This window comes from Notolabrus celidotus, chromosome 15 (assembly GCF_009762535.1).
Source record: "Notolabrus celidotus isolate fNotCel1 chromosome 15, fNotCel1.pri, whole genome shotgun sequence".
In the NCBI taxonomy this organism is placed as follows: domain Eukaryota; kingdom Metazoa; phylum Chordata; class Actinopteri; order Labriformes; family Labridae; genus Notolabrus; species Notolabrus celidotus.
Genome location: NC_048286.1, coordinates 26,755,923 through 26,775,794, shown reverse-complemented (window position 1 = coordinate 26,775,794; position 19,872 = coordinate 26,755,923). Strand labels below are relative to the sequence as shown.

The 19,872-nt window shown below is 41.7% G+C and overlaps 1 protein-coding gene across 1 annotated transcript in view; it reads left to right on the top strand.

Moving 5' to 3' along the window:
* Positions 1–11,350: 11,350 nt before the first annotated feature.
* The window catches only part of LOC117827291 (protocadherin-8-like), a 65,402-nt gene continuing 56,880 nt past the window's right edge, over positions 11,351–19,872 (top strand). Inside the window, exon 1 of the mRNA XM_034703830.1 lies at positions 11,351–11,379. The gene's annotated coding sequence lies outside the window, so the exon portion shown is untranslated. The remainder of the gene's footprint in view (positions 11,380–19,872) is intronic.

Sequence of the window (19,872 nt, the reverse complement as noted above, 5' to 3'; positions counted from 1 at the left end):
GGGAGGGATAGTGTTGACATTCGAAGTCTCTCTCTCTCTGAACAGATGTTTACTCTGTGACTACCAACAGCAGCTGTAACGTGAATAATAACAACCATGTATGATCATTAAAAAAAATCTGTTAAATGTGAGTTACAGCTAAGTCAGCTTATTTTATGTTTAAAGTGGGATGTTAAAGTTACCAATAGTCAGTGAACTACCCACAAGGGATGCCCTTCAGTTCGACCCAACATGTCATTGTCCTGTGAAAGGCAGACAAACACCATAGACTGTAAACTAACTAACTAACTAACTAACTAACTAACTAACTAACTAACTAACTAATTAACTAACCCTAACCCTAAAACACATGGGTTAGCATTTAGCGCAATGTGGCATGCTGACTGCTATGTAAGTCAATGAAAATGTGCTAATTAGCAGGGTTACCAACTTTGAGGGTCTGGCTGGAGTGAGATTTTTATGAAATGGACCTTGTCACATATAATTGCATTTAATCACATGCACTTATTTTGATCACATTTTGAGCATATAAGTTATAACGCTTAATTCCCTGCAATCTGGTGAATATTTATGTGAACATTTGTGCTGGAAATTAAATTCCCTTCAAATTCAAATCCCTGAAAGAAGCTTTCCTTCTAGTAAAATTTGATCTGTTTTTTTCTGATGAGGTCTCTTTAAAGCTGAGTAGTTCAATTCAAATCAAATGTGTAAAAAAATTAAAATTAAACTCTGAAATCAACAAACTCTTTCTGGGGTCAATCCTTCAGGTAGAGACAACAGCGATAGCTTAGCTAAAATAAGGGATGCTTTGCAGCCTTTTCGCTTTTAGTCCAGTAGTTTGGCTAAAGCAAATTCATTGCACTGATATCGTACGGCCTTAGATCACTATTTGGCAGCTACCAGAAATTTTAAAGTGGAGTATTTCCTGTTATGTTACTTACTCTGAACGAGTTGACGTCATGTGTCAATCATGCCTCCTTAAATGTCAAAATGATGACTGACCGTTGTGTTCGTTTTTAATCATCACGATCATTGTCTCTGACAGAAGTTAATCAGAGTCAAAGTAGGGCAGGTCAGAATCATATATTTAAACAGCTGATCGATAAGCACAGAGATATAAACATTACACACCACAGAGTTTTTATGGTGTAGTGTTTTGGGGTGAGATTTGTCTGTGCAGACTGACGGTGAAAGCGTGTGTCACACTCCAGGGGCGCGAGAGTTGGCAACCCCGTAATTAGTATAGTGTTCACTTCAACAAGTCAACTCAAGTCAGACCTTCATTAAATTAAAAAATATATAAAATTGAACCTGTCTGCAGAAGCTGATTGCCGAGCTTCATTGCTGGTTTTCTGCCCAATCTCTCACCAACAGGGCTGATCTAGCTGGCATGTCCTGTTAGTATACTTAGGTTACTCCTGACAGTACTTCATATAGCCCCACTTCATAAATACTAAGAAAGTCCAGAGACTAGTAAGGACACACATCCAACAGTAGAATGTAACAAATGTAATTATGAACAAACATCTAAAGCCCCCGAACACCTATCCTTAGTTGAGTAGCTCCTAATGTTTTAACTCTGTCTCTTCCTTGTGGGCATCAAGGCGAGAACAGCAAGTTGACAGAGGACTACTCGATGAGATAAACAGCAAGCAAGAGGTTGGACAGGAGTACATCTCAAGCTCACAGACATCATGCTGCTTTTGTATTTTTCACTGAGCCAAACAACCCGTCATATTTCTGTGTATGTGTGTGATATTACACAGCATGCCAGTGTTACACACAGGGCTACTAGCTCCAAGTTGAGATAAAAAAAAATGTCCTTGGAAGATGTAAAATCCAACTGAAGTGTTGTTAGCTGTAAAGATGAAAGGCTGGCTGATGAAGGCTGCAGCTGAGAAAAGTCTTTAGTGTAATTAAGGTATAGAGCGCTGAAAGAGGATGGATGTTTGATAGTACAGTCAACTACTATGATAAAAACAACAGTACACTAAAAAGCTACAACCATAGGTGGTGTCAAGACACAGATTGTTAATCTAAACATCCAGCTTGTAGCACAGTTTTGGTCCCTATCAACCACTGAGGGAAACATCTGTATCTTTAGGGGCTAAATGTTCTGTATCACACACCAGCTAATTGCTAGCTTTGACCTTCCTGCTGTTTTGTGATGGATGGATATTGTACAGATAGTGTTTAGAGATTTATGGCTGAAAGAGCTCACAAGAGAGAGGTGTGAGTTAAATAAAACTTAAAAACTGCAGATGGGAAAACCAAAATTCTGAGTTGAAAGATGCTAAATGTGAGCTGAGGCCACTGCTTCTTTTTGTTTACAGTCACCATTATCTTGATTGTACACAGAGTCATTGAGGATGTTGCTAATAAAGAAAAACACTGACTACAGCAGCTTTTAATAAATATTATGAAATCTTGCAATACTCATTCTTTTTCAAGCTTGTCTATCATATTTACTCAGTAATGTAAAGTGATATCTGAGTCAGAACCGCTGGAGACGGTGCATTGTTCTGCCTGGAGGCAACCCCGTATGAGAGGTGGCATCACCAGGCTGCTCCATGCACTGTGAAGAGGAGGGGAGGAAAACCCAGCAGATGAATGCTCTGACGTCCCTGAGGCTGGTGCTGGAGGTGTTCATCAGGGAGGAGCTGGAGTTTCTGACAGTTTCCATGTATCATCTGAGTCTGGAGGCCTGCAGAAGTAAGAGGAGGCTGAGACTTCGCTCTGACTATTTCAAGCCTGAGCAGTATGGATAGACTACAGTGAGTGCTGATAGAAAATACTAGCTAACAATCATGAAAAAGGTATTGACATTGCATCATCTATCTCTAAGCCTACCGTGTTTGGTGTATTTTTTCTCATTGTGGTAGGTAACTGCTCAAACTTTTTTAAACTGGACTAAAGATCCATCACAATATAAATATCTCCACAGATATTAATTGTATGTGGCAAAGTAGTGTTTCAGGTTATTCATGGCTTTTTAAAGATTTATTAAGCATTAGTATAGTTAAGAAATTGTTGTGGTAAAGCATGTAAGAATTATAATTAGATCTGGTTGTTTAGCATACCATTTTAGGTCCTTTTTTGATGAGAAAACAGTCTTTAATATAATATATGACACTGATGGAACATCAAAATAAAGTTGTTTTAGTTTTTACAACAACGTGTAAACCAGGACTTCCAGCTAGCAATGCAGTTTTGTCAGCTACATTAATGACTCATTAACTGTCAACAGTCAGTCATTTTTATAAGGACTTTTCCCCTCAAGAATAGTGTTACTTTTTTCCCCTAGTTGAACTCCAAAGTAAGACAAAGTGTCTGTGAAGGTTCTCAGTCATCCAGGTCATGGGAATCCAAAGCTTGATCCGTAAGGCAACTGGACTGGTAGAAATTCTTGAAGACGTTTCACCTCTCTACTGAAAGGCTTCTTCAGTTCTGACCACACTGGGGAAGAGCTCGAAGATATAAGCCACTAACAGTCGTGGGTGTGTCCAGGAGTCACAAAGGGTCCTAAGTGGGGTCGTTAGTCTAGTTCCTGACAGTCGTTCAGTACCTCCTGACAATCGTTAACCTAGTTCCTGACAGTCGTTAAGGCGATGGGTCAGCTGTGAGTCGTTAGAGTCACATGGTCTCTGGTGTGAGTATGGTCTTACTTGTTTTGAGAGAGAATTCAAAACAGCATAGTATGAAGGAGACAAATGGTGTCTAAGTCCACCACCTCTGTTAAGAGAAGGGTGTTCAAGCTTAACATAGATGGCTTCCTTGACCCTTCTTTCATACCAACGCTCTTCTTTGTCCAGCATCTGAACCTTGCTGTCCTCAAAGGAGTGTCCCTTGTCCTTAAGGTGCAGATGTACAGCTGAGTCCTGACCTGAGGAGCTGGCTCTTCTGTGTTGGGCCATGCGTCTGTGGAGAGGTTGTTTAGTTTCACCAATGTACCATTCCCTGCAATCTTCGTTACACTGCATGGCATAAACTACATTACTCCGTTTGTGCTGAGGTGTAAGACAAAAAGTAAGACAAAACTGACGGAGCATCAGAAGGGTAACTAAGTTAACAAATTACTGTAAAACCGATGCACATTTTTCTTTTAATATATAAAGTGGGCTGCTCACTAAACACCAGTGTGATCAATATATCGCTCTAAAAAGAGGTAATCAAATATGTTACAATATTTTAGTCAGCAGATGGTTCTATACTAGCTACAGCTTGGTCTTGAGAATGCGCCGTTATGACCTCCCACGCAGTTGCCACCTTCACTGACTGCACCGACCTAACACATCTGAAAATTAGCCCCCATTCAGTGTGTGTTTTAAGCAGTAATTGTGCTGCAAAGCACGCTGGGGTACAGACACAGCTGGTGGTGCCACTTGTTAACAGCTTTTCTCCCCCATCAGGTCATAATCATGCATGTAAAGAAAATGGTGGTAAATAATTAAGTAGTGCCAGTTTAATTGAAATTTCCAATAATTTGAAGACATCATGTCACCAGCTGGGTGCTGAGGTGGGTGGCCCGACAAATTTGTCGCAGAAAGTGGTCAGTACCTCACCAGTATCATAATTGCTGTAGGCTGAGCTCGGCTACTGTATCAGTAGATAGTGGGATTGCAAATTCCACATGGTGAAAACAGAAGGTGCAGACAGAGCTACACAGCTGCAGAGAAACTGCACAATGTTTTCCAATAACAGATTTGACCGCTGTATTGTTTTTGTTAATCAATATGTAAACAGGTATCAGAACTGGTATCAGGAGGGAAGAATTGGTAAAGGACCATCTTTATTTATGTGAGTCTGACTTGTCCTCTAATACTCTCATCCACCCAAAATTTAGAGTCTGCTTCAAGTGTCTCGCCTGCAGACACAACACACAGCTCACTGAAGAGCAGGTGATTAATGGAGGCACATGAGGTGTTCACCAGGCAAATAAAACATTCTTCAGGAGTGTCCTTCACACAGAATTAAGAGAAAAAAGATCTTCTATGTAGAGGCCTTCTGTGCATGTAAGGGATAATGTACTGCATTTAGTGAGTGAAATGTTAAAACGTATTGAAATGTGCATGCGACTGAAAATCATCCTGCTTATTTCATGGCTACATGAATATTTGTATTTAAATAAATTCATAGATATTAAAATAATTATATTTTGCAGACTGATTATAGGCCGCAACTCTCACATTTTTGAGCTGTGTCTGCAGTGAAAAATGAGAACTGAGAAACCTTAGCTGTTATTACTCACACTAAATTGAACATTTCCTGTGATGATGAAGTTGAACAGCAGGAATTCAAGCTGCATCTGGTTAAATTTTACTGCCTCGTCCCTGTCAGAGTCTGTCACATTTCCTTTTCTATTTATCAGTCGATAAAGACACTGTGAGGAGTTTCATATTGTGTTGATTTTGGTGCCCCCTCTTGAACAAGAAGACTGCATTTCCCATGAGCACCATTACCCAAAGTGTGGCTCTTGCTAAAGCATACATTTGTTGTTGAAGCAAATTAATGGAAAAAATAGATATGAAGTTATGAAGTTAAGGTGTTAACTTAAATTCAGGAGCAGGGCCACGCCTAAACCACACCCTCTCAATCACCTGACAAGCCTACTTAAATGTAGCAAGCCTACTCCAACCGTTTGTCTGTGATTCTTCAACCCACCCTCCCTCACCTTTCTCTGCTTCAATTAAACTTTTTTCCTTATCCCCTTCTACTCAACTTGTGCTCGCTTCTTCTGTGCCCTTGTCTAATTCTGGGTACAGCCTGGGGTCAAGATTAACTCGGCAGGATAACGCTGAGACGGAACCCCCATCCTGAGTCGCCTTATGCTGGGCCACACGAAGCACAACTAACTCAATAAATGTTCAAACTTATATCCTTGTGTGGCGGCGTCCTGCCTGGTGAACTTCTTTTTAATTCTTCTTTTCTTTGTACAAGTCAACATTTTGCAGGACGCAGAGTGATGAGGTCATGTGATGATCTGTAGCTACATACAATTATTAACTGTAACGTAACAACGACTAAATGTAGTAAACTCTGATTTATTTGCATTAGTTAGCTTACAAAAGGTGATAGACGTATCGCTTTAAGTGCAGCCATCTCAGCCCGGTGTCATGATGTGCTCCTGGTGTCCCAAAAAATGTCTGAATAACTTAAAAGCACACAGTTTTAAGTGTTTCGTCCTCATGGAGCAGCAGAGCATTCACACATTGGTACCAACATTAAATCCTGTTCATACTCATTTTGCTCTTTTACTTAGCAAAGCCCTGATTGTAGAGATTGTCTGTCTAGAACGATACTTCAGCAGAAAATGTACAACTATTTGATAATCCTGCTCCAGTATCAGCCAAGACCAAAACGATGTGTAAAATCAAAATTTAAGAAAATAAACTGTTCCAGCTTGCTAACTTACTTCTCACAGCCAAACTTTACCAGCAGCATTCATAAACACTTCTGGGTGAGTGAATATCGACTTTGCTTTTTCCATGAAGAGCCTAACAGAATTCAGTACAAATGTAGGTCATGAAAAGGCATCAGAATAAGAGTGAGAATATTTCAAAATCAGATAAAACTCCTCAGTGTCTAAATGTACTGTATTCAGTTAAGTGTTATTTCTCACGCCGTCTTTAATTCTGTTGATCTCTCTGTCATTGCGTACAGTTTTTGTGTCTTTAAGCTCTCCAGCCCTATTTTAACACAGGAAATAAAACAACAAATTAAAGCTGCTGTTTTTTTTCTGCTGGGTTTGGAGAAAAGGTCATAATACTCATCTGTAAGTGGAGTAATTTGAGACTATTGCAAAATTTCTGCGTTTTCCAATGCCTTTGTATCAAGCAATGTTATTATTCCCCTTGTTCCCATTGTGACGGACCAATTATAGCTAATCTCAAATCCTCTATTCTGATTGGTTAAGTGGCGGCCCCTACTATGTCCTCCGATTGGTTATGAGTCCGGCACTATCATGACTGCACACGCCGATCTGTGTTGGGGGGCTCAGAGGAAATCTGGTTGGGGGGATAGTGTTGACATTCGAAGTCTTTCTCTCTGAACAGATGTTTACTCTGTGACTATCAACAGCAGCTTTAACCAACTTATTTTGCCAGATAGATATGAATCAAGTGAGTCTGCTACTCTTGTCTTTGATTAAAGTAGTAACCATAGCAATGGTTTGCCATAAAGAAATAACGAATCCTTGAAAGGGAGTTTTGTTCACTCAATTTGTTGCTAAACTTTCAAATACAAAGACTCCTGTATATAGACCAAGACCTGCATCAGAGGTCGTCGCTGATATAGATCGTAACATATCGTGTCTTCTTTATGTTTCAGCGCTGGAAGACACTTTCAAAACAAACAACTCTCAAGGAATGAAAAATCTTCAATCATTTTTTTTGCTTGTGTTCTTTGTTGGCTCTTTGATTGACTGCCTTCTGCCCAGTGCATGCTGGGATACGCTCTACCCCCCACATGCCTGACCTGGAATAATGATAAGAAGGGGGAAGAAGAGAAAAGTGCAGTGCGTCCTGTGTTTTTTTTTTCTGGTTGTAAAGGATAACAGACCTTGAAATGAAATGAAGCAGCTGGATTAGGTAGGAACAGTCACAGGATTCCCAATTAAAAAATATTACATTACAATTATGAAAATGAAAAGAGGTTTGTGTTTTATCAAATAATTTCATCTTTACATGAAAATTTAATTAGTCTTTTAGGATGCACAGAGAAAAACAAATATCCCTCCATCTTTGTAATTGGATCTCTATGGATTTGACGATAGTTAAAGTAGATTAGACGCCCTGGAGTAAGTGTGTGACTGTGTGTGTGTGTGTGTGTGTGCATTAATAAGGCCTGCTCAGCAGTCAGTCGAGGGGACAACAATATTAATGTGGGTGTGTGTACTTGCAGGTATACACATGCGTGTGCAGGCATGTATAAATACATATGTGCATTTGTGTGCTTGTGTTGGAGTGTGTAGGAGTGTGTAGGAGTGTGTGTGTGTGTGTATGCCCACAACCCCAGCAGGGTGTTTTTTTTAAGCAGAGGAGATCAAAGGGACATTAGTATTCTGAAATAAATCACATGCTCGGGCCTCACTGTGTGGGTCCCCAAACACATACACTGGAGACACACTCTCTCTCTCTCTCTCTGTCTCATTCTCTCCGTCTCCTCCTTTCTCTTTCCTCTACCATCGCTCTCTTCAAAAGACACCATCAGCCTGCACCACCACCACCTCCCCTTCACCCTCCTCTCCCTCCCCGGCCCCTAGCGGCCTTCAGAGCTATCTGCTTACTGCCTCTGAATCCTTTGTTACATCCTTTCAGTTTCTCACGTTCCGACTTGAGCCCCGTCTCCTCCCTCCGTCTGCAAATAAGCAGGAAAATGCTTTGTCAGAGGAAACTGTTGTTCATCGCTGAGAAAGTCAGAAACGCAAAGTAGGGGATTTTGACAAGTATATCCTTAGGGAGAGACCTCCATCTCCCTCCCTCTCTCCATCTTCTTCTTTACTTCCCTTGCACTCTTCTTTTTCACACCTCTCCTTCACTCTGCCTCTCTTTCTCCAACTCGGAGAATCTGTTTTTTGGTGCGTGAATATCTCTTTGGAGCACTTCTGAGACTTTAAAAAATTTTACGACTCACTCACAAGTTCTGCAGTAATGAGAGCCGTTCTGCTGGGCAGCCAGCGTCGGCCGGACTTTACTTTGCTTCCAAAAAGATGGTCGCTGCTTTTGCCAGGGGGAAGAAAGAGGGGAATGGAGGGAGTGAAGTGAAAGGAGAAGGAGCGAAATGATTGACATGGTGCAGCTCGGAGTGGAAGAAGCTCATTTTTAGCCACAGAATTAGAATGAGTTGAGCATAAATGCCCCCTGTGGCTCCCTGACAGTTGCAATATCCATGAGATTCAGGCTTTTCTTTGTGCTTTGTTGTCTGTGTGTATGTGTGTGCATGTGGGCACGTGAGTGGGATGGATAAGTTTAGGCCAACATGTACATGCATGTACTTTGCCATGTGCGCGCATGTAGCTGTGTGTGTGTGTGTGTCATTCTGATAGCCACCCACATGAATATGCAGATCAGTTTTAGAGAGCGTATGTGCTCAGCATTAAAGCCCACTCTCCACTGCTGACCCAATTACACACACTGCAGTGTATATGTGTGTGTGTGTGTGTGTGTGTGTGTGTGTGTGTGTGTGTGTGTGTGTGTGTGTGTGTGTGTGTGTGTGTGTGTGTGTGTGCACTTGCTTATCAATGCATTTTGCCAGGCTTGGAAAGATGTGTGGTTAAGAAGCAGGATGGTAAGTCTGGGTGTGTGTTTTTGTGTGAATTTGACTTTGAGTGTTTATAGTTTTTAGAGTAAAAGTAGTGAGACAACAGCAGCAAGTCTCATCCAGCATTTACACATTCACAGTTGGGTGTGATGAAAATACACTGATACACACGGACCAAACCCCAAACCTCTACAGCCAAAACCACTTCATGCTGGCTCTTGGTATGTTTTATTCCTCTCTCTCACACACAGGGTTCTGCAGCTTTAGCGCCTGCTTCAGTTTCACCCCAGCCTTTAACATTTAATGTTGTGCTATTTAACAAAAGACAAGACTCTAAAGATTAGAGGGATAGTTTGACATTTTTGGGGTATGTGCTTCTTTTGCCATGAATAAGATGAGTGAGTGTAGAATAAGTTAGGGATAATACATAGTGAGCAGGTGAGTATGTGACAGTGTCGGTCTTCTCCATCCTGGAGAGACTCTGTTTAACATAATCACCTGCTGACTAAACATGATCCTACTTGTTACCTGACTATCAACTAAAGACAGAAACAAGTCCACACTATGAGAATGAACTGGTTCAAATAGGATTCACTTATAAAGCTAAAAAGAAAATAGACCCTCAAGTTCAACCGTCCATGTCAACAGATTTGTATAAGTCTACTTGTGGGGCCAAATTAACTAAAGTATAATGTTTAAGTAGCTTGTGTCTCACCCTGTCATGATTCTATTTGGCATAATCACCAGCTATACATTATCCCGCTTATTACAAAAATACACACTAAAGCCAGGTTTATACTTCATGAAATAAACTAAGGTCTGCGTAGCTCTTTTTTGACACAGAAGCCAATGCGTGTCTCCAACATGTGACTAGTCATTGAAACAAGGTAGACATCAAGCCCTGTGATTGGTCTTCTCAACGGCATTGTGTTTCCTGCATTTACAGCACTTTCGGAATCGCCACTCATTGGCCATGCATTTCATCTCCTCCCACGTCTCCTCGATATTCTTCCATGTAATAATTAATGTAACATTAACCTATGCGTATGGGTTGGCCCCCAAGCGTTTCGGCGTTGTCCTGCAGAGCTACGCAGACACATCGACACAAGTAAGTAGCGCTCACTCAGGTTTCTATGTATCAGTCGGTAACTTTGAAATGAATTAGCTAGCTCTTCTGCCATTGCCTGGATTGCAGGAAGGATCCAATGATTAAAAATATTTGAGATGTTTTACATACCAATGTTTTTGCGTCAGTCATCAAGCAGACCAGTCTCTGGCGTTGCTCTTGTTAATAAGGGTTAAAAACACTGTCAAGCTGTTTTGACCAATCACTACCAAGTATTTAACAAAGCTTGGTGATTAGTGGGAAAGCCAGGGAATGAATGAGAATCCACAGCAAGCAGCTGGCTTGGATAGTTTAGTATAAAAGCTAAAAGAGGAAACTGTCCGTCTGGTTATCAGTACAGCCAGGCGGACCACTTGAACTGTTAAAATCATCAAGAATAGTTTCAATCATTGAGCTAATTCCTGACTAAGCCTGTCACGGGGTTCTCTTTCCGGACTCAAAATAATGTGGGAAAAACCCTGGCGTTATCGGAGGAAGTAAGTGTGATTGTTTAATCGGCTGCCGGCCTCCCCAGTGCAATGGAAGGAAATATTTAAAGTGAAAAAAAAAGAAGATAATTTTCAATTGTTCTCGTCAGTACATCAGTGTCGTCGGAGTACTACTTACTTGACACAAACGAAAACAGTGGTTCTTCCTCAGAAACACAAACAGAGACGTTATTTGCTCAGTAACTTGACTCAACAACCAAGAGAGCTAAAACTGGCTGGTGTCTAGCCCCTCCCACTGGGCGTTGGTGATTACATAATATTTCCCCAAACAATTATATTCCACTATTAAGGTCATTTAGGGCGATTAACATACAATCAAAAGAATAATGTAAACATTTCCACAGGCATTTACCTTACCTAATTCAAACACATAATTTAAAACAAACAAAAATATTAATTAAACACGGTCACGTGGCCACACTTGGCCGCCATACATCCACATTTATGCTGCGCACCAGGTGCGCTCTGTTTGCGCAGTCCGGATACGACCTGGTTGAGCTCGAGCCGGTAAGTGCAGCAACCCAAAGACAAAGACAATGTATGTTTAAACGATGTTAGAGCTTCAAAGTGTGCACCCTGAGAATCTCTGAACGGAGAGGGAAAGAAGAATGTTGGCGCGTGAACCGGAATGAATGAAGTGCTGTTAGGAACGGGAAAAGTTTGGTGCGTGTGTATGTCGGTGTCGGTGTGTGCGCGCTGCCCGCTGTTAGTGACGGTGCCACTCCGTCACTAAGCCCCATAACTTTTTCCTGCTTTCAGTACGAACATGTTTTGACATTTTTTTTAAAGCTAATTAGCTTTTTTACTAACGGTAACATAAGAAATTACAGTACAAGTTTCTTGTCTATGCATTTCAATGTTATTTAACATGTTGCATTATAAGTCTTTGACATGCAGGATGTGATTAAGTTGACCTCTGTCATCATGGTTACAGTAATGGACTGGAGGTTGAAACTGTGAAATGATCAGACATCATCAGTCACATACAGGCACAAAAACTACTTGGTGAGATTCTGGAGAAGATCAGGGTTTGAGTTTGGAGAAGTTCTCTTGTTTTGCCATGGTATACATGCTGGCTAGGGATGCATGATGTGGATTTTCTTGAGCAGATACTGATATAAGCCTCTTCTGCTGTTCTCAAATGCCCGTTGAATTGATACACTCGCCATTTTTATCAGGGGTAATGCTGCTTCGTATTCCTACAATACATCTTCATTGTAATTGCAACTATTCAGGTGACTTGAATGATTTGTTGTGTTAAAACTGAGATAGATCTGTTTTCTTCTCTCAGAATTCCTGCAATACGTATTTGGCAAAATGCAAGTGTTTTGACTCTGGCTGCAGCTGCACTTGTTTTTCTTCTTCTCTATGCTTAAAAGCTGGTCACACCACCACTGTGTGGAAGGTTTGTTAGTAAGTGAATGAAAGCATCTGTTGTTGGTTGGTTTTATTTCATAAGATTGTGTCATTGAAATAATAAACAATATCAAAATACTTCCATTGTTGGCAAATCAGACTGACAAACATATCGTGAATCCCAGGTATGAGGGTATAATGATGGCGGGGCCTCATGCAGTGTGGGTTGGAATCTCAGTGTTAGAGAGTTTCAGTGATCGAAGACACTGATCTGTCGATCTTTCACCATTTGTTGAGACCAAGCTGAATAAAGGGTCAATACTATTGGCAGGTCTTGGTGCTTCCACATACTACCATCAGATGCTTAGCTTAGCATGGTGACTGCTAGCTGCAGGTAACAGTTTGTTTTTGGGCTTTGTGGAAGTTTGTGAGATCTTAAGTGTTTAAAAAACAAAAGATGTGGTGTAAAAAGGTGTTGGACTAAGTGAAGTTACTCCCCAAGAGATAATGTCTTATGGGTAGCTCTTAGGGCTGGCTGTATTGGAAACACCTTGAAGCCCCATCAAATTAAACATATTTACAGCCTCATACAAAAACTGTTTGGATCTGTATGGTTTCTTTCTTTATCCATGAGAACTGCCCAGGGGTAACATTTTCTTATAACTCAGATGTTCTGACTAAATTAAGGCTAAGAGTTTTACATAATTATGCATAATTAGGAGTGTGGCAGAGTTGACTGACAGGTGGGCACGTTGTAGCTGTTAACCAGGAGGCTTATGGCAGCCCTCAGCTCCATCTTTGCCTTTGGATAGGTTGACCAAAATGTTAGTCAGAGTCAGTGTTTCCAATATGGCAACCATTGTTAGCTTGAAAAAAAAAACCCCAGTGGGTGATGCCCCTGAGACTACGTCTATGTTTTATACATAGTTTCAGACTTTATGCTTCGCAGAGCCAACAGAGAAGAGATTACTATTGACTGTTTAACCCCTAAAATGTCAAACTTTTCCTTTGAACGTACATTTCAAAATATAAAGTCTCCTCTGACTTAGTGATAACATTACTCAACACCCCAAACAAACAACAATTTTCCAATAGTCCCAAAAAATGTTTGAACAGAAGCTTAATCTGTGACTGACTCCAAACTTTTGAAACACACGAGGTGAAAGAAAGGTTTTTGGTGCTTGTAGAGTTATTTCAGACAAAGCATCATCATCAACACCTCCATGGTGTCGACTCAGCAGTACCAGTCAGCAGAACCGTCCAGCTCGAAGCCTACACTCCCTGAAGCCACCAGTAGATGGAGACATTGAGTGGCGGGAGGCCCTGAGGCAGAGCTGAGGTAATGGCTCTCTGCTCTATTGTTCCCTGTATTCATCCTCCTCACCCTCCATCCTCTCCTCCTGCCTCCCAGTCTAACTCCCCCCCTCACGGACTTCAAAGGAGAGGAAGGAACTGGAAAATAAGGTGAATTAATTCGCCCCCCACTATCCCATGCCTACATGTTGCAGCGGATGTGCTTTTTAATTGCTTGTGCTAAATACATAACCTATTTTTGTATCCTTTACAAAAGCCAGCATGATGATTTGGGTGGAATCTATGCAAATGCTGGAAGCCCTCATAAAACATTAACATTACCTCATACAAGCGAAGCACCTTGAAAACAAGGAGCCTGACAGCGCACAGCACAGCTCGACCCGCGTTCAGCTTAATAAGATCTGGCACCCAGTGCTGCAAACTCTGACAGACATTCCTCGGCATCTTTAACCCTCGGCCCAGCAGCCTCGGTGCAGACTGAACTCTGTGAAGTAGATCAATGGGAGGATTATCGCAGGACCAAGATGCCAGTTATAGAGCAGCTCTGTGCTGCCTCAGTGAGGGGAGAAGATTGAGAGGCTTTCCTTTGATCTTGTGCTGGCGCATCTGAGAGGGCCCGCTGCTGATGATAATGATGCTGAGGCCCCGAGCAGAGAGAGTCAGGCCGGGGCTCGGCCTCTAACTCGCTCCCATTCCTCTGCTGGTGAAATAAAAGACCAGTCTGTGGAGGGTTGGATGGGACAAACGGATTTAGTCGGATTCATGTGAATTTATCCCAACAAATGTTTTTTTCTTCCTGGAAAGAAATGTTATTGATGCTACAGTGATGAGGGATTGTGTGTATGTGTTTGTGTGTGTGAAAGTGGGTGTGTATGCTCCAGTTGTTTCCTCCGTCACATTAGATCCAGCTGAACACCTTCGTCCTCTTTCAAGGACACCCCTCCCTCCTGCACGTCTCCGTCCCTCAGCCTCCCTCTCCCTCTCTCACACACTTCACACACACGCTCACACTTCCTCTCTCTCTCTCTGTGTGACAGGCCACACTGCTGGAGACGGCTGCTGACATTCTGGACAGTAAAAGGCTTAAGGTGGAATATGTGTGTGTGTGTGAGTGTGTGTGCGTGTTATAAGCAGACAGAGAAACCTTACACTTCCTCCCTCACTGTTGTCACACACAGAATCTCGAACAGTAACATCAGAGCTGGACCGCTGCTGTCATTTTATCGACTCCTTTCTGTTTCTGTTTGACTGTTTGCCAAAGCTGAACGATTATGATAATAGGATGTGAGGTCAATAATCTCTTAATTAGTGCTAAGTGGGAATTAGATTAGGCTTTAGTTCATTTCAGAAACAGCTCTAGTTAACCAGATTAGCACACAGTGTGGATTAGGCTCAGGATGAGGACAGAGTGACACATCGGCCTCAGGTCAGAGCCAAGCTGACCAGGAACACATTATCTGATCTGCTGTCAGTCAGGTGTGGTGAAAGGTGTCGGGACGGCCTGTAGAGACCGAGCGAAATTAAATCTTGCTCACAGTGGAGGGTAAAAAAGTTCATTGCTCTTCTTTGACTTTGCACCAAGTGAAAGTGTCTCCTCGTCAGTTTGGTCTGCTAGACATCAGGAGAAGGACAAAAGCTGTTGTTGTTTGGTTTGAAATCGTAAAAAACAGAAAAGGTTTTATAAGCATCAAACCGAAATAATGAGACTTTAAAAAGACAAAAGTGGAGACATGAGACATCAGCAGGAAAAATGTGAACACTGTGACCCTGACACTCAGCTGTAACTCCCTATCAATCCAAACCAACAGTCTGGTCTGGAATATCTGTAGCCCTTTTAGTATCCCGAGTCCACCATGGTGGTGCCATTGGGAAGCTCTGCATTTGGGTAATATTGGTGCACCAGTATCTATGTTTACATGTAGAGTGTTTCTTCAATCTGATTAAAATCATTCTGATTAGGTTCCATCTTCACTGTTTTTTCACTCTGTGGGTTTACATTAACACTTTTTGCTATTTGGATAAAAATCTTTCAGATTGAGAATTCTGCGTCATCCGTCTATATGAGACATGAATCTATACTGATCTGGTGTTTACATGCTCAAGTAGCTGATCATACCCTTAGGAGCATGCCATCATAGCAGTGTGACACAAAGGAGTGGAGGTTGAGTGCCTTAATCAAATCAATCAATCTTTATTTATAGGATGCCAAATCACACAAACATTATCTCAAGACGCTTTTACAAACATAGCAGGTACTCCATACTCTGTTAAATTACAAAGACCCAACATCAAGACAGGATAAGATCCAGTCCCATCTTATAGACATGACTCAGTCTGATCTCATCTTAATCCACTATGAGCAGAGCACTTTGCAGCATTTAGCAAGTTACAGTGGCAAGGACAAACTTCCTTTAACAGGCAGAAACCTCGAGCAGAACCAGACTCATGTTAGACAGCCATCTGCCTCGACCGAGTTGGGGTTGGAAAGAGGCATAGGGGAGGTGAAGAGAGAGAGATGATAGTGATGAGACAGTAGTTATAGCAGCTGGAGTCTGGCACGTTTGTAGCAGAAGGCCGTCTACGGCAGCAACTCAGAGGAACCTATGAGACAAGGGAGCTCAGGGACTCAAGAAAGGTCTATGGTTAGTAACTTTAATGTGACAGGGAGAGTTAAAGTAAGTGATAGGCAGAGAGAGAAGAGTGTCAGTTCCCCCAGCAGTCTAAGCCTATGGCAGCATAACTAAGAGCTGGTCCAAGCCTGAGCCAGCCCTAACTATAAGCTTTATAAAAAGGAAAGTTTTAAGCCTACACTTAAAAGTAGAGAGGGCATCTACCTCCCAGATCCTGAGGACCCTAATTTCTTGTGTTGTGAAACCCAATGATGGCTGCCATATTGGAAATGTTGACTCAATATAACTTTTGGTCAACCTAACAAGCTGCAACTTAGCCACGCCCCCAATAATGCATGTGGGCACTGACCAAAGCTCATGGCTGTAAGGGTTGGAACCAAGACGAGTAAATCAAAAGCTCAGCTCCCTCTTCATCAAAATGATCTTGTGCAACACCTGCATTACTGCTGCAGCTGCACCGACACATCTGTCAGACTCATGATCCACTTTTCCCTCATTAGTGAACAAGACTCTGAGACGCTTAAACTCCTTCACTTGGGTTTAGGAGTCACCTGGAAGGGGCAATACAGCTTTTTTCCAGCAGAGGACTTGGACTTGCTGACCCTCATTCCAGCTGTTTTGCATATGGCTGCAGACCGCCCCGGTACCTGCTCGAGGTCCCAGCCTGAAGACTCCAACAGAACCACATCCTCCGCAAAAAGCAGAGATGATATTCTGAGGGCTCCAAGCCAGAAACCTTCCTCCCGCAGGAGATGAAATATGCTGAATTTAAAGCTTTAAAGTGGGCTCTGAAAACCAACCTTTAAATTACACTTTTACACACTTTTACACTTTGCCTTTTGATTTTTACCTCAAACAGGACAATCTTTCCAAAAATGACCACCATGCTGTAATGAAGACGACTTGGCTGAGAAGTACGTTTATTTTCTCATCTTATTTCATGCTATCAAGGTTCTTTGAGCAACCATGAAGTCGCCCGCTGCTGTCCATGAGAAAAGAAATCTAATTTAAAGCACTTGACTTTAGCTTCATGAAACAAAGATGTTATTTACACTTCTTATAAACAATCTATGATCTGAAGGCAGCACAGTTCCACAATGGTGATTCAGGAGAAAATCTGTTTTTTGATGGCTTGTCTGACTCCTCAGTAGCGGAGCCTATCTAACACGTCTCTCACACATCGTCACAGACTCCTCTCCTCTTATTTCTTTACGCTCCTCTCTCCCTCTCATTCCTTCGCTCATAAAGAGCTTTTCTGTTCAACTGACCTCCTGTCCACTTCATTTGATGGACCCCCGCAAAGAGGACTCCATCCTCTCTTTCTTCCTCCCTCTCTCTCGTCTTCCTCCCTTTTTTCTCACCATCCTTTCTCTCTTTCACTCTCTCATCTTCATCCTCCCCGCCTTCCTTCCCTCGCTGCCCCCATCTATTCTGTGGCCCAGCGTGGGTGGCTGAGTTTAATGAATTCTCTTTTCTCTCTGCAGCCAGGCGCTGATTTCTGATTGTGAAGAGGTGTGTGTGCGTGCTTTTGTGAGAGCACGAAGCACACACACACACACACACACACACACACACACACTTTACTAACTCACTTTCACCGCCATGACGTGATCCTTGTGTCAGTCTAAATAAATCTCGGCCTTTATTCCGATCAAGGCTTCAGGTTGCATTTCCTCTTTCTTTAAGGAGAAACTCGCAGACTGTCACATTTAAAATAGATTTGCCCCAGGACGCGTCTGTTGTTGTTGTGAACATTACCTGCTGTCTCCTGCAGCCAGAAACATGAGTCTCAAGTCTGTTTGTCCTTCGTCTGTGATGTCTCACTAATGCACAGGAAACAGAAAAACAGCTGATGGCTGCAGAAGCATCTCAGAGCACACCCTGGATGATTTCTATTGGTACAGATTGACTTTTTTGTCCATGAGTTTAAATGTTAAGGCTGCTTAGTTTGGAGGGGTTTCATACAGATGTGGAACATGTGCCTAAAGATGGTGCTTATTTTGTGCCAATGGAGCAACAAGAACGTGATGCAGGGAAGTCGTTCTCAGTCAATGTAAAGTGTATTTGTCATACTGTGGTGATCTGCCATAGTCCTAATTAACTAACTGTCTGCATCGCCCTGGGGGCGGTTTATATGACTGTGCCTGGAGCGGGGTGGCTGATGATAGTTTGTTTGAGCTGGTCTGCAGTATGAAATGATAATGAATGTGGAAAAACTCCACAAAATTTCTTCAAAAAAATGTCAGGAACTCTGTCCCCAAAATGTAGCTGACTTGAATGTTCACACATGAACCCTCACAGCGTGAAGGCTTCCCTGTGGGACAGGCGGGGGATACCAGGAGGCTCATCATGGTGTCATGGTGTTTTTTCCTTTTTTTAACTGCATATGTTGGCAATGAGTGTATGGTTAAACGATGGCATGCTGTGAGTGCATGTGTGTGATGTACATTTATTCATTATCTATTTTTAGATTTATGGATTGAGCCCAGTCTTGGTGTATAAAGTACTTGAAAGCCATACTTGAGTAAAAATAAAGGTATCTTACTTGAAATCTACTCAGGTAAAAGTGAAAGTCACCCATTAAAAAAACACTTGAGTAAAAGTCTTAAAGTAGCTCAAATGAAATGTACAAAAGTAAAGGTATAAAGAAACAAAACAGCTAGAAGTAGTTGTTTCTCTCACAAGCTTTATTAAGTATAATTCTCCCTCCCTCCCTCAACTCCCTTCTCCTCTTGCTCCCTCCCTTCCTTAATTAAAGTCTACAAATTTGCGGTTCATCTTCAGCAGAAGTTGGTCCAGATAATCCATACATCATGAGACAATTATATTCACATTATATTTTTTAGCGTGTAAAGACGATGACAATATAAATGTAGCAGAGTAAAAGTATCATCTTTTCTTTTTAAAGTAGCGGAGTAAAAGTGAAAGTTGCAAAAAATATAGAAACTCGAGTAAAGTATAGATACTACCCAAACCAACTTAAGTACTCTAACAAAGTACTTTTACTTCGTTCCTTTACACCACTGGTCTTGGGTGCACCTTCATTTTGTGGTATGTTTTGTACAATGACAATAAAGAATCTTATCTTACCAAATAGACGCTAGTCAAGGTGTAATGTTTTAAACTCTTATCCAAGATTAAAACCGATGATTCTTTGATTTTACTGTTCATTATATTTTAATTTACTCTATACATTATTCTCTTTATTTATGGCTCCCTCTCAACCCCTGGTTCAAGTGTCTGTTCATAAATTCACAGCTGTGTTATTGTCAATGATTCCAATTAAGAATGTTTTTTTAATTGCAGACAAAGAAAGAGTCTGGTACTTTTATAACAGCTTTATCATCGTGATGGGTTGTTGAATGTATCCGCAGGATGAACAAATGACTACCATTACGGGTTCACGCCGGTATTCTATGGAATAGTGTTTTTTATCAAGATGCGCTACTTAGTAGCTCTGCACATACGTTGGACCAGAATCCAGTGGGAGTATTAAGTGATAGAGGACATCAGTCTGCGGAGGTACGATTCTTCTGAAATCTTAGTGACAGATTTTGTGATAGAGTATCAAAACCAGTCCAACCACTTGGACAATGCAGATGCAGAGAGTATAGGTGTGATAAAAAGAGATTCTGAACTGGGAGCATTATTAGAGAGAGGATATTGGTTTCCGCGGAAACACCTCTTCTCGAATTCTATG